This window comes from Silurus aristotelis, assembly GCF_946808225.1.
Source record: "Silurus aristotelis genome assembly, chromosome: 6".
Lineage (NCBI taxonomy): Eukaryota > Metazoa > Chordata > Actinopteri > Siluriformes > Siluridae > Silurus > Silurus aristotelis.
The window spans coordinates 19,929,191-19,942,573 of NC_139579.1; positions in this window are offsets into that span (position 1 = coordinate 19,929,191).

Here is a 13,383-nt window from a genome sequence, read left to right on the forward strand (position 1 = left end):
AGTCCTGCTGTGTTCAATGTGAGTCTTTCACAAATACTCACTCTTCAGTAAAGCGAGAGTCCATCCATCTTGGTGTTAATTGCCAATTTGTAAAGTAATTGAGCCTTTTTTTTTTTCCACTTGTTCGAACATCTGTCTAAGTTAATCGCTAGTGTGAAATCTTGAATCCATTTTTGAATGTTGTAGGATTTCTGTAGAATTTTTAATAAATTTATCACAATCTGATTGATTGGATCAATTCCAAAATTTAGTTTCAATCAAATAATTCTATCATTAGTCGTAGTGAAATGTCTGATATCGTTTTCTTCAATAGCCTTCTTCACATTTATCATACAAAGAACATGTTTTCTTAAGGATTTTTGCCATTAGTCTGGTGGTTCTCAAAATTTTTTTCTGTCATTCGCCACTTTAGCGGGGGGAGGATTTTAAAGCCCCAACTGCCCTCAATCACCTTAAAAAGGGTAATAAAATACTTCAAGTTCAGAAATCTCTAATGTATTGAAAAATCAAGTTCTAAATCAATAACAATAAATAGCATCAAGTTAAAAAATTTAGAAAATAAAAGCGTAGTTCACTTGCCTTAATGACCTAATTGTTTGTGGTTACTTTGAGTGTATGAACTTTTTAATAGAGAAAATCATAAATGAAGATTAATTAAAAAAAAATTATATAAATGCTGTAGTTCATCACACCCCAGGTCTCCTGGTGGTCTAGTGGTTAAGATGCAGCGCTCTCACCGCTGCGGCCCGGGTTCAATCCCCGGTCAGGAAAACAACCTCAGCCATTAGGGTTGTACAAGCCAGTGCACTCTTAGTGCCGGTCCCAAGCCCAGATAAATGGGGAGGGTTGCATTAGGAAGGGCATCCAGCGTAAAAACGTGTCAAATCAAACATGCCCGATGATCTGCTGTGGCAACCCTTAATGGGAGAAGCCGAAAGTTTAAGTAAGTTCATAGCACACCACCTGCCATGTCTTTATTCACCACTAGAGGAGTGCATCCCACACTTTGAAAACCACTGCATTAGTCCAAACTTGTCTGTTATTCTGTCGTTAGGAAAATCTTATTTGTACAATATCTCAAAAGAGCAAGCGTTATAAGAAGGATGTAGGATTTGTACATATTTATCCTTGTTACCACCTGATGAACTGATTACATTTATCCAAAACTGATTCTTATAAGCCTAATGAACCAACATGGCTTCTTTTCCATACTTCAACACCATGTAACTCATTAAAAGTAAGTCAAACAAGTCTTTCAAAAAAGACAAAGAAATAAAGCAATCTTTTCAACAGGTCTCTTTAATTAACAAATAGATTTACAGTTTATTGTCACAAAGTAAACAACTATTAGATTTCAAAATAAAACTACAAGTTTTAACTGGGCGATGCCGGGTTTGAATCCCCAACCTTGTGGGGACTTGATGATCAGTAAACCGCCACCTTACCCAATGAGCTACCACTTCTGACTTGCATAAGCAGTCAATAAGCCTAATGAACCCACATGGCTTCTATTTCATAATTCAACACCATGTAACTCATATTAAAGTAGCCCAAACAAGTCTTTCAAAAAAGACTAAGAAATTAAGCATTCTTTTAAACAGGTCTCTTTAATTAATGAATAGATTTACAGTTTAATGTCACAAAATAGACAAACTATTATATTTCAAAAGAGAAAAAAAAATTTTACTATGGGGATGCCAGGGCCTAATCCTACAACCTTGTGTGGACCTGCTGATCAGTAAACCAACACCGTACTCACTGAGCTATCAGTTCCACTGTCACCAAACAGTCAATAAGCCTATTGAACCAACATGGCTTCTATTTGATAATTCAACACAATGTTACTCATTAAAAGTAGGCCAAACAAGTCTTTCAAAAAAGAAAAATACATATTTTAACTTTGCAATGATGGGGCTTGAACCTACAAACTTGTATGGACCTGCTGATTGATAAACCAACACCTTAACCACTAAGCTACCACTTCTGACTTGTGCACGCAGTCAATAAGCCTAATGAACCAACATGGTTCCTTTTCCATACTTCAACGCCAGTGTTGGGCAGTAACGCGTTACCGGTAACGCGTTACTGCCCAACACTGGTGTGTTCCATTACTTTTAAAAATAAAGTAACTCCGTTACCATATGGTGCGTTACCCGTTACTTTTTAAAATAAAATAATTTCGGCTGAAGTGTAGACTACAGCCTAACATGCTTACAACAGCGTCGCGTTGTAGGATTGGTGGATAAATCACTGTAAACACGAAGAAGACGCACTGTAGGATTGGTAGATAAACCACTGTAAACACGAAGAAGACGCACTGTGGGCGTGTCTTCGTTTATTCAGGTCTTTGCGGCAGTAATGGCGAGTCGAGGCAAGAGCGAGACGAGTTTCTCAAAGTGGAAATATGCTCATTATTTCACTTTAGTTGAGTATAAAGACAAAAACTTTTAAGTCAAATGTAAGTTGTGTCTATCTGGTTCGAAGCTCGTATCTACTGCGATAAACAGCAACTCCAATCTTTGAAACACCTCCAGGACCTCCATGCCTGAGGAGCTAGTAGCTAGAAGCTAACCCGGTGTTTTACATTGTGGATAGTTTTCATACTTCAGCTGTGAAAGGAACATTTTTAGGAACTCAACACAACAGCAGAAGCCACTTTAGTTTTTGATTGTGAATATATTATTCAGCTTGTTTTGTTATTTATTTCAGAAATCCTTGTGATATATTCAGCTTGTGCTGGTCTGACTTTAATAAAATAGTGTTTAAAAATGATTGTGTTTAAGAAGGTTCTTTAAAAAAGTAACTAAAAAGTTACTTTCAACAGTAACGCAATACTTTTTGGTGTAAGTAATCAACAAAGTAACGGAGTTACTTTTTGAATGAAGTAACGAGTAACTGTAACTAGTTACTATTTTTTAGTAACGAGCACAACACTGTTCAACACCATGTACCTTATATTAAAAGTAGGCCAAACAAGTCTTTAAAAAACAACAAAGAAATAAAGCAATATTTTAAACAGGTATCTTTGATTAACAAACTCAGAGGGGGAAAAGGCGATGCCGAGGCGCACCCGGGGGCCTCCCGCGGTGCGACTTCCTCTGACTGGGCCGACCTGTGTCCTTCCCCGTTCAAGGATTTGCTACCGGTCGACAACCGTTTTCCCAAGGACCGACAGGTTTCAGGGATGAGATCGAGGCGGACCTGCTCGACGGCTCGGATGACGAGGAAGCCATCCCGTCTTCCGCGGTCCCTCAGGCTCCCTCTGCCCCACCTCAATCGGCTTTGGTGGAGCTTTGTGAACGCGCTGCCGCGCGGTTTGGCATTAAATGGCCAGCTCTCCTGAATGCTTCGGATCAGGAGAGAGACGTATACGACGGTAAGCTTCTGGGACCTCCTTCCGGGCCGAGGAAGCAGCTTCTTCCTGTCCTTCCTGCATGTGCGAAACACATGAGATATTATTGAGAAAACCCGCTCGATCTGAAACACGGTCCTGTGGGGCTTGAAGTTAAGGATATGGCGAGTCTCAGCATGGGCGATCCCCCCGTTATCGAGCCTTCCATCGCCAGACACCTCAACCCATCTCAGGGCGGGCTGCTAACCCCACCCAAGCCCGTCCTCCCGGGTAAGATGGATCGCTTCTCCGCGTCGATTCATCAGGCATCGTATAAAGCCTCAGCTCTTTCTTTTCGAGCGCTCAATGTCTCCTCGCTTTTGTCCACGTATCAAGCCGAACTCCTGCTTAATTTGGGTCAACAACGTGAGAAAGGGTCACCATCGCCCGATCTCTGGAAGGAGGTTGTCACGGTGAATGACCTTGTTCTCCGCAATGCCCGTCAAGCTTTACAAGCGAGCGGACATTCTATGGCTTTATCGGTGGTCGGAGAATGCGCGCTGTGGCTCAATCCGGTCTTTCCGATAGTGAGAAACGTCTCATCGCAGGAGCGCCGGTTGAACCTGGTAAAGCTATTTTTGGCCCGGCTGTCGCGCTGATGCAGCAACAATGCGATGATAAAAAGGAGGACGAGGCGTTCAAACTGTGTCTTCCCAGGAAGCCGGCGCAGCACCAGACGCCATCTGTGCGGCCATCTAACGCTTCTGCTGCGGGACGTCATCCCCACTACACTGGCAAAAATTACAAACCCCGCGGGAAACCACCAGCTCAGCAGAGCGGGCCACCAACAAATTTTTCTCCAAATTTCGTCTCTGGTTTGGCCACCAGATAGCGCCATTGCACCATTGATGAGCGATCCTGCCAGATCGGCTCTCAACATTCCACCAGGTTGTGTGGGGACGCTCGGGAGTCACGTGACGGGCTGGCTGTCTGTCTCAGCCCCCGATTGGGTGATTCACACAGTTGCGAGGGGTTACAGGCTTCAGTTTGCCAAAACACCCCCGCGGTTCAACGGAGTGGTATGGTCCCATACAGACGAAATCTCCGCTCACATTCTGAAAGACGAAATCTCATCTCTTCTTGAGAAGAGAGCGATTCGAGTTGTACCGCAGCATCTAAGCAACCAGGGTTTTTACTCTCGCTATTTCCTGGTCCCAAAGAAGGACGGTTCTCTCCATCCTATTCTGGATCTCAGAGTGTTGAACAAACATTTAAGGAAATACAATTTCAGAATGTTATCACACGGCTCTCTCATTCGTTCGATAAAGCAGAACGATTGGTTTTGCTCGATCGATCTGAGCGATGCTTTTTTCCACATAAGCATCTATCCTCCTCACATGAAATTCCTTCGTTTCGCCTACCAAGGCGTGTGTTACGAATTCACAGTTCTTCCATTTGGTCTTGCTCTAAGTCCGAGGACGTTCTGTCTGTGTGCGGAGGCGGGGCTTGCGCCACTGAGATCAGCAGGATTCAGGATCCTGACTTACATAGACGATTGGCTTATTATAGCCGATTTGAGAGAGAAAGTGATTCAAAACACTGCCCGTGTGCTCTCACACATCGCTGCGCTGGGTTTCAGAGTCAATGTGAACAAGAGCAATTTCACTCCCGATCAGGAGGTAATTTTCTTGGGTTTGGAGCTGAATTCCGTTACGATTCCGTTGCGCCTGTCACAGAAGTGCCTTTCTTCATTCATGAACTGTCTCACGCGGTTCAGGGAAGGAGCGCGCAGACAGTATCGCACATGTCTCAGATTACAGGGTCTGATGGCTTCGGCTACCCATGTTTTGCCTCTAGGTCTTCTGAGAATAAAAGCTTATATGAAGTGGATTTTGTCCCTTTATCTCAGTCCGTTGCGCGATCTTTGCCGCTATGTCACGGTGACATGTGCGTGCATGGCTGCGCTGCGCCACTTGAGAGCTGCGGAATGGGACCCCTCTCGGGGCGATCATGCTGCGGAAAGTGGTGACAACAGATGCCTTCTTAACGGGGTGGGGAGCCACTCAGGAAGGCAGGTCAGTGAATGGTGTATGGCCGAACTCACTTCATTCAGCCCATATAAATTATCTGGAGCTCCTCACTGTGTTAAAAGCACCATGTGCTGGTGCGCTGCGACAATACGACAGCTGTAGCACATATCAACCATCAAGGCGGCATGCGCTCCTCCAAGCTACACGCTCTGGCTCACAAGTTGTTGGTATGGAGCACACGGCATTTCCTGTCGTTACGGGCGACTCACGTCCTGGGCGTTTTAAACAGGGGTGCAGACCTTCTGTCGAGAGGAAACCCGCTCTACGGAGAGTGGCGGCTCCACCCGCAGATAGTGAGGCTGGTATGGGAGAGGTTCGGCCAGGCTACTGTCGAGCACGCTGCTTTACGCTTTCCCTCCGCTCTGCCTGATAAGCCCGACCCTGGCCAGGGTCGCAGTGAAGGGGTTGTCTCTGATCCTCATAGCTCCCAGGTGGCCCAAGGCACCTTGGATAGCAGAGATAATTCCTCTTCTATATGCGGAGCCTTGGCCCCTCCCGTTGCGCACGGACCTTTTGGCCCAAGCGAACGGAGAAATCTATCATCCTCACCCAGATAGGGTGGCTCTCTGGGCCTGGCCCGTGAGAGGGCGAATTTAAACACCTTGGGGCTTCCCCCATGTGTTATTGCCACGATTCAGAATGCCAGGGCCCCTTCCACTCGTTCTCTCTATGACTGAAAGTGGCGTGTGTTTGAGGAGTGGTGTGAAGAACACCAGCTCGTTTCATATCTGTGTTCAGTCGCTGACATTCTGGGTTTCTTGCAGGACCTTATCGATCGTGGCAGAACTTTTTCGACGATTAAGGTCTATTTAGCAGCTATCACTGCGTGTCACGCCGGGTTCAGCTACACTAGGGTGGGGCAGCACCCCCTTATCCGTAGATTTATGAAGGGCGCGCGCCGCTCCATTCCGGTCACCAGAAGTGTAGTCCCGGATTGGGATCTCTCTATGGTGCTGGAGGTGCTGGCCCAAAAGCCTTTCGAGCCCCTGGGGGATATCTCCCTCAAGCTGCTGTGCTTCAAGACAGCCCTGCTTAAGCTTTGGCTTCCGCCAAACGTGTCAGTGATTTGCATGCGCTCTCGGTTCATTCCTCGTGCACCAATTTCTCGTTCAATGGAGATAAGGTTTTACTTAGGCCCTATCCGGCCTTCATGTCTAAGTGCTTTCCAGCTTTCACTGGTGAGGTGATTGAGCTCTCCGCCTTTCACCCCCCTCCTTTTTCCTCTGCAGAGGACCAGAGGTTGAATGCTTTGTGCCCTGTGCTAGACTATGGATTTACATGGACAGGACAAACTCTTTTCGAAAGAGCGACCAGCTCTTCATCTCTTGGGCCCTGCTGAATACGGGGAATCCCATCTCTAAGCAACGCCTCTCTCGCTGGCTGGTAGAAGCCATCTCCTTAGCGTATGAATCTAGGAGCATGCAGCCTCCAGGTGGCCTTAGAGCGCACTCCACTAGAGGCGTGGCTGCTTCTTGGGCTCTGTTTGGGGGAGTTCCCTTGCAGGGCATTTCTGCCGCTGCGAGCTGGTCCTCTCCGCACACCTTTGTTAGGTACTAACAGGTCCGGGTGACACTTGATGTCACCCGGACTCCGGTGTCTCATGCGGTCTTAAGTGTGGGCTCTTCATAGCCATGTGCTACTAGGCCTGCTCTCCTTTCAACCCCATCTGCCCGACCTAGTGATGGATGTTTCCTTTTCATGGCTGGGTGTTTTATCACGAGCAGTGTGTTAAGTCTGCTGCTTTGTGACGTGCCGTGCACCACCTTTTTGGCCGTCCTCTGGCTTACAGGGCCTAGCTGTGAGTGTATTGGGCAACCGGGGAGTTGTCTATATCTCCCATTAAGGGGATCTCGAACACGAGATGGTAAAAGAGAACAATAGGTTACTTTCGTAACCCTGGTTCTTTGAAACATCGAGTGGAGAGATCCACCAAGTTTGCCCCGCTTGCTGCATGAGAAGCGAATATGCTCACTGAGGATAGGGAGCGCGTCAGGTGCCTTATGCACTCGGGTAAGATGCGTTGCCTTACCTGCCATTGGGCACGCGCTTCTGTCTGTCAAGCCAGACTTGGTGCAATTGGATGCTTCTGCAGAGGTCAGGTACGGATGCTCTTCCCATAGGTGGATCTCTCCACTTGATGTTTCAGAGAACCGGGGTTACGAAAGTAACCTATTGTTTTCCTGGTGCTCGTGTTCTCAATGTCGCTGCACAGGTACCCGCGATCCTGAACGAGAACTTCGGAGCGGTTGTTCTCCATGCTGGAATGAACGACACCAGGCTGAGGCAAACGGAGATCTTAAAGATGGATTTCAGGATTCTGGTGGAGACGGTACGCAGCACATCGCCCACAACGAGGATCATAGTGTCAGGACCTCTTCCCACTTACCAGCGAGGGGCTGAGAAGTTTAGTAGACTCCTTGCAGTAAATGAATGGTTACAGTCATGGTGTCGAGAGCACAAACTTCTCTTTGTTAATAACTGGAACTGTTTCTGGGAGCGTCCTAGGTTCTTCCGCCCTGATGGCCTGCACCCCAGCAGAGTTGGAGCAGCAGTGCTATCAGATAACATCTCTAGGATACTTCACACCATCTGACTGGTAAGACATCAGGAATTCTTCAACTATGAGAACACGCATACAACAGACCAAATAGTTACAAGTGAGCACACAGCCCATCTTATAGAAACCGTATCTATTCCTCGTGTAGTAAAACCAAGAATTAAATACACAAGATCCAGAAATAATCTTATTACAGTTAAAACTGAAAAATGCCAGATAAAAAATCACAACGAAGTTTTAAAGTTTGGTCTTTTAAACATTAGATCACTTGCACCCAAAGCATTGATTGTAAATGAGATGATCACAGATAATAATCTCGATGCACTCTGTCTCACTGAGACCTGGATTAAACCAGGTGATTATATGGGTCTAAACGAATCTACACCTTTAGGATATGTTTATAAGCATGAGCCCCCATCAGACTGGTCGTGGGGGAGGTGTAGCAACCCTTTATAGTGCCTCTCTTAATGTTAGTCAGAGATTAGGATTCAGTTTTAAATCATTTGAAGTGCTCGTTGTTAAAATTGCACTTTCAGACATACATAGAAAACTCGCTCTGGTCACAGACCCCCAGGGCCCTACGCTGATTTTCTTCAAGGGTTTGCTTGTTTTCTATCAGACCTCTTGATAAATTTTTATAAAGTGCTGCTTGTAGGAGATTTTAATATTCATGTAGATGATGCAAACAATGCACTAGGATTATTATTTGTCGACTTATTAAACTCTTTTGGGGTTAAACAAAACGTCACCGGACCAACTCATCGCTTTAACCACACACTAGACTTAATAATATCCCACAGAGCAGACGTCACTGATATAGATATTTTACCTCAGAGTGATGACATCACAGACCATTATCTCATACTGTACACACTACCGGTGGAGCAGACTAGCCGTGTTTCACCACGTTATCGACTTGGTAGGACTATTGTTCCGACCACTAAGGAAAGATTAATAAATAACCTGCCCGATTTATCTCAATTTCTCACTAAACCCATAACTGCTAATAATCTTGATGAAATGGTTAACAACATAGACCTTATCCTTACTAGCACATTAGACACAGTTGCCCCCATCCGGTTAAAAAAGGTTAGAGAACAAGCACCTGCACCTTGGTATAATAGTCATACGCATGCCCTCAAGAGAACAGCACATAATCTGGATAGAAAATGGAGGAAAACTAAATTGGAGGTATTTAGAATTGCGTTTAAAGACAGTATGCTCAGCTACAGACAGGCGCTAAAAGCTGCTAGAGCTGAACACCTGAGCAAACTCATAGAAAACAACAAAAACAATCCCAGGGTACTTTTCAGTACAGTAGCTAAACTAACTACAAATCATGGATCTGAAAATTGTGTTCCATCACAGTTTAGTAGTGAGGACTTTATGAATTTCTTCACTGAAAAAATAGATAACATTAGAAAAACAATTGTGACGGTCCAACCTCTGACAGCATCTCCTGACATTATCTCGCCTACAACTCCACAACTCCACTGTTTTAAATGTACAGGTCAGGAAGAGCTGTATAATGTTATTACCAAAGCTAAATCAACATCATGTCAGTTAGATCCCATTTTAACTCATCTATTGAAGGAAGTGTTACATACAGCTGGTGAGCCTCTTCTTAACATTATTAACTCTTCACTATCGTTAGGTCACGTCCCTTAATCCCTCAAGTTAGCAGTTATTAAGCCCCTCATTAAAAAACCTAATCTGGATCCAAACCTGCTATCGAATTACAGACCAATTTCAAATCTCCCATTTATGTCTAAGATTTTAGAAAAGATTGTCGCTGCCCAGTTATGTTCCCACCTGCAAGAGAACAATATCTTTGAAGAGTTTCAGTCAGGTTTTAGGCCCCATCATAGCACAGAAACTGCCCTAGTTAAAATCACTAATGACCTGTTTTTAGCTCCAGACCAAGGCTTCATCTTGCTGTTGGTTTTACTAGATCTTAGTGCTGCATTCGACACTATAGACCATGATCTCCTCCTAGATCGCTTTCAGAATTACATCGGCACTCAGGGACAGGCATTAAGCTGGTTTAAATCCTACCTGTCTGATCGTTACCATTTCGTAGAATTAAATGAAGATTTATCCAGGCTAATTCTAGTAAATTAGGGCGTGCCGCAAGGTTCAGTTCTGGGACCCCTGCTCTTCACAATATAAATGCTTCCATTAGGAAATATTATTAGAAGGCATGGAATTAGCTTCCATTGTTATGCTGATGATACCCAGCTATATATCTCAACAAAACCAGGCGATACAGCTCAATTAGCTCGCATAACTGAGTTTGTTAAAGAAATAAGAGATTGGATGACCCATAACTTTCTACTACTAAATTCTGATAAGACGGAGATTTTGCTCATCGGCCCAAAAACCAGTATACAGAAGCTCCAGCATCTCAACCTGCATTTAGACGGATGTTCTGTAACCACTAGTTCAACGGTAAAAGACCTGGGAGTTATTTTAGACAGCAACTTGTCTTTTAAAAATCATATCAATCAAGTTACAAAAACAACCTTCTTTCACCTTAGAAATATTTCTAAGTTAAGAAAAATTTTATCTATATCCGATGCAGAGAAGCTCGTCCATGCGTTCAGTAGAATAGACTATTGTAATGCATTACTAGGTGGATGTCCTGAGTCATTAATAAACAAGCTTCAGTTAGTCCAGAATGCGGCAGCAAGAGTTCTTACAAGGTCAAGAAAATATGACCATATAACCCCAATCTTATCATCCCTGCACTGGCTTCCTGTTAAGTTTCGAATAGACTTCAAACTACTGCTTCTCACTTATAAAGCACTAAATGGTTTGGCTCCCATGTATCTATCCTGTTAGTGAAGAATGCTCCTAAGAGATGTCCTAGGATGTCTGTAAGTTGGAGCTGAATAAAAGAAACAAACAGAGATCACAATAACTAAAAACATACAACTAATATGTGCATGTAACAACAAATGTAATAAGCTTACAATCATTATAGTTGTGAAGCTTAACACAGTATGCAACAGTCAGTTTAGATAATATAAATGAAGTGTGACCTAGACGCTAACATAACCATGTAGAATAATGTAGTTAAACATATACAAATAGACAATTTAAGTAAAATAATATAGCTTGATTTAATAAAAATGGAATAGCAAATAGCATTATAAAAGCAGAACACTTACACAGAGTAGATGTAGGGAAGATAAAGTAGGCCGCAAAATGGTTGTCCACACATAAAAACCTGAGAGCAGGAGGAAGCTGTGCCTGGCTGTACCAGAGGGAGTGAAAGTTGTATACACATTCTTTTCTTAAGTGACATAGAGAAAAGGCCGTAAATAAGGGTAATGGGGGAACAGGAAAACCCAAATATGGAATCACAGGAAGGGGACTTTGCTAGGATGAAGAAAATAGAAAAAAGTAAAAGTGTCATGTAACACCAGGGTATAAGAATGAGTGTGTGCAAAGTGTGTGTGCGCTTGATCATTTTGATGTGTTGAAGTGACCACCTTCTATGGGCTCATCAGAACGTGTCTGGAATAAAGAAGTTTTTGCTCTTTTTCATCCAAGACTGAAGATCTTTCATTGGCTTTTGAGGTCCATTTCATTTAATTTTATTAGGTTAAGAGTGCTACATTGGGAATTAACTGAAACAAAGAATCCACCCGTGATGTGTCTGCTCAGAGACGGGTTCTGAGTTCCGACAGTAGTTCCTGGGATAGCAAAGTCCACTAAAGGCGGTAGATCATTTTCACATTTAGCTCCTAACTTTGGAATAGTCTTCCTGACAGTGTTCGTGGCTCAGACACATACTCCCAGTTTAAGTGCAGATTAAAAACATATCTTTTTAGCAAAGCCTACACATAACATACGTCTCACACCATAACCTTGTGCTCCAGAACATCTGATCACATGCACATTATCAACTTGTGCTGTTAATATCTCCACTGCTTCTCTTTCTCTCCCCATCCCGAGGCATCCTGAGGTTGGCCAGCTCCAGTCATGTCCCACCTCATGATGATTATGGACCTTTGAAGAAGTAGATGCTGAACTCGCAAACATCCCAAACCATCTAGAGACGTACCAGTGCCAATTGGATCCCGCTACATGTGTGGTTTTGACATTGGACCTTCTGGACCTTAAAGCCACGGCTTGCTCATGGGGGATAAATGCACACCAGTCACCTTTACTGTTGATTTCTGTAAAGCTGCTTTGAGACAATGTCTGTTGTGAAAAGCGCTATAGAAATGAACTTGACTTGACTTGAATTACCCACTGAGCTATCAGTTCCCTTTTGTGCAAGCAGTCAATAAGCCTAATGAACCAACATGGCTTTTTTTCCATACTTCAACACCATGTAACTCATATTCAATGTAGGCCAAACAAGTCTTTCAAAAAAGACAAAGAAAAAAGCAATCTTTTCAACAGGTCTCTTTATTTAACAAATAGATTTACAGTTTAATGTCACAAAGAAGACAAACTATTAGATTTCAAAATAAAAATGTTTCCTTGGCTGTGCCGGGGATTGAACCTACAAAATTGTGGGGACCTGCTTAACGGTAAACCAACACCTCACCCACTGAGCAATCAGTTCACGTTTGTGCAAGCAGTCAATAAGCCTAATGACCCAACATGGCTTCTGTTCCATACTTCAACACCATCTAACTCATATTCAAAGTAGAACAAATAAGTCTTTAAAAGAAACAAACAAGAAAAAACAATCTTTTCAACAGGTCTCTTTAATTAATTAATAGATATACAGTTTAATGTCACAAAGAAGACAAACTATTAAATTTCAAAAAAAAAATGAAAATGTTACCTTGGCTGTCCCCACAACATTGTGGGGACCTGATGATCGGTAAACCAACACCTTAACCACTGAGCTATCAGTTCCTATTTATGCAAGCAGTCAATAAGCCTAATTAACCAACATGGCTTCTTTTCGATACTTTAACACCATGTAACTCATATTCAAAGAAGGCCAAACAAGTCTTTCAAAAAAGACAAAGAAAAAAGCAATCTTTTCAACAGGTTATTTTAATTACAAATTGATTTACAGTTTAATGTCACAAAGAAGACAAACTATTAGATTTTAAAATTAAAATAAAAATTTACCTTGGCTGTGCCAGGGCTTGAACCTATAAACTTGTGAGGACCTGCTGATCGGTAAACCAACACTTTACCCACTGAGCTATCAGTTCCCAGTCATGCAAGCAGTCAAGAAGCATAAGGAACCAACATGGCTTCTTTTCCATACTTCAACACCATGTAACTCATTCAAAGTAGGCCAAACAAGTCTTTCAAAAAATACAAAGAAAAAAGCAATCTTTTCAACAGGTCTCTTTAATGAACAAATAGATTTACAGTTTAATGTCACAAAGAAGACAAACTATTAGATTTCAAAATAATGAAAAAAATGT